The 2,500-nt window shown below is 47.3% G+C and overlaps 1 long non-coding RNA gene across 1 annotated transcript in view; it reads right to left on the bottom strand.

Moving 5' to 3' along the window:
- The window catches only part of LOC128687558 (uncharacterized), a 31,502-nt gene that overhangs the window by 27,619 nt on the left and 1,383 nt on the right, over positions 1 to 2,500 (bottom strand). The window lies entirely within an intron of this gene.

A 2,500-nucleotide genomic window follows, 5' to 3' on the forward strand; every position in this document is an offset into this window, starting at 1 on the left:
AATTGGAAGTTGAAGACCCAGATGAGTCAAAGGGATGTTAGGAAGTATTTCTTTAGTCATAGAGTAGTCAGTAAGTGGAATAGCCTAGCAAGTGAGGTAGTGGAGGCAGGAACCATACATAGCTTTAAGATGAGGTATGATAAAGCTCATGGAGCAGGGGGAGAGAGGGCCTAGTAGCACTCTGTGAAGAGGCGGGGCCAGGAGCCAAGTCTCGACCCCTGCAACCACAATTAGGCGAGTACAATTAGGCGAGTACACACACACACACAGGTAAGGAGGGAGGCCCAGCGACAGTACGAAAATAACATAGCATCGAAAGTCAAATCTGACCCAAAACTGCTGTATAGCCACATCAGGAGGAAGACAACAGTCAAAGAACAGGTGATCAGGCTGAGGAAAGAAGGTGGGGAACTCACAAGTAACGATCATGAGGTATGCGAGGAGCTCAACACGAGATTTAAGGATGTATTTACAGTAGAGACAGGAAGGGCTCTGGGAAGACAGCACAAAGTGGAACACCAACAGAGAATATACGAACAAGTGTTGGATGACATACACATAAATGAGGAGGAGGTGCAGAAGCTGTTAAGTGGCCTTTGATACCTCAAAGGCGATGGGACCGGACATATCCCCGTGGGTCCTTAGAGAAGGAGTAGAGACGCTGTGTGTGCCACTAACCACAATCTTCAACACATCCCTTGAAACTGGACAACTACCAGAGGTATGGAAGATGGCAAATGTAGTCCCCATTTCTAAGAAGGGAGACAGAAATGAGGTACTAAACTACAGACTAGTGTCACTGACGTGTATAGTATGCAAAGTTATGGAGAAGATTATCAGGAGCAGAGTGGTGGAGCACCTGGAACGGAACAAGATTATAAACGACAACCAGCACGGATTCATGGAAGGCAAATCCTGTGTCAGAAACCATCTGGAGTTTTATAACACGGTAACAGAAGCAAGACACAAGACACAAGACACGAGAGAGAGAGAGAGAGAGAGAGAGAGAGAGAGAGAGAGAGAGAGAGATGGTTGATTGCATTTTCCTGGACTGCAGGAAGGCCTTTGACACAGATCCTCACATGAGATTAGTGCAGAAGCTGGAGCATCAGGCGCATTTAACAGGATGGGCACTGCAATGGATCAGAGAATACCTGACAGGGAGGCAACAATGAGTCATGGTACGTGATGAGGTATCACAGTGGGCACATGTGACGAGCGGGGTCCCACAGGGCTCAGTCCTAGGACCAATGCAATTTTTGGTATACGTGAATGACATAATGGAAGGGATAGACCCAGAAGTGTCCCTGTTCGCAGATGATGTGAAGTTAATGAGAAGAATTAAATCAGATGAGGATCCGGCAGGACTACAGAGAGACCTGGACAGGCTGGACACGTGGTCCAGCAACTGGCTTCTCGAATTCAACCACGCCAAATGCAAAGTCATGAAGATTGGGAAAGGACAAAGAAGACCGCAGACAGAGTATAGGCTAGGTGGCCAAAGACTGCAAACCTCACTCAAGGAGAAAGATCTTGGGGTGAACATAACACCGAGCAAGTCTACGGAAGCACACATCAACCAGATAACTGCTGCAGCATATGGGCGCCTGGCAAACCTGAGAATAGCGTTCCGTTACCTTAGTAAGGAATCGTTCAAGACATTGTACATCGTGTACGTCAGGCCCATACTGGAGTATGCAGCACCAGTTTGGAACCCACACCTGGTCAAACACGTCAAGAAACTATAGAAAGTTCAAAGGTTTGTAACAAGGTTAGTTCCGGAGCTCAGGGGAATGTCCGAAGAAAGGTCGAGGGAAATCGGCCTGACGACACTGGATGACAGGAGGGTTAAGGGAGACATGATAACGACATATAAAATACTGCGTGGAATAGACAAGGTGGACAGACAGGATGTTCCAGAGAGGGGACACAGAAACAGAGGGTCACAACTGGAAGCTGAAGACTCAGACGAGTCAAAGGGATGTTAGGAAGTACTTCTTCAGTCACAGAGGAGTCAAGAAGTGGAATATTCATGCAAATGATGTAGTGGAGGCAGGAACCATACATAGCTTTAAGACGAGGTATGACAAATCTCATGGAGCAGAGAGAGGACCCAGTAGCAATCAGTGAAGAGGCGGGGCCAGGAGCAGTCTCTCGACCCCTGCAACCGCAATTAGGCGAGTACAATTAGGCGAGTACAATTAGGCGAGTACAATTAGGCGAGTACAATTAGGCGAGTACAATTAGGCGAGTACAATTAGGCGAGTACAATTAGGCGAGTACAATTAGGCGAGTACAATTAGGCGAGTACAATTAGGCGAGTACAATTAGGCGAGTACACACACAAGAGCATGACAGAGACTCGGACAGACACACACACATACAGACAGAGGCCGAGACAGAGACAGACAGACCGAGACTGTTTATTAGGGTAACGACTCCATGTCTGTAGATTGTAGCCTCTGTTCCCTCAGTATTAATTCCCTTTCTTTCCTCTCTC

This window comes from Cherax quadricarinatus, chromosome 11, assembly GCF_038502225.1.
Source record: "Cherax quadricarinatus isolate ZL_2023a chromosome 11, ASM3850222v1, whole genome shotgun sequence".
Lineage (NCBI taxonomy): Eukaryota > Metazoa > Arthropoda > Malacostraca > Decapoda > Parastacidae > Cherax > Cherax quadricarinatus.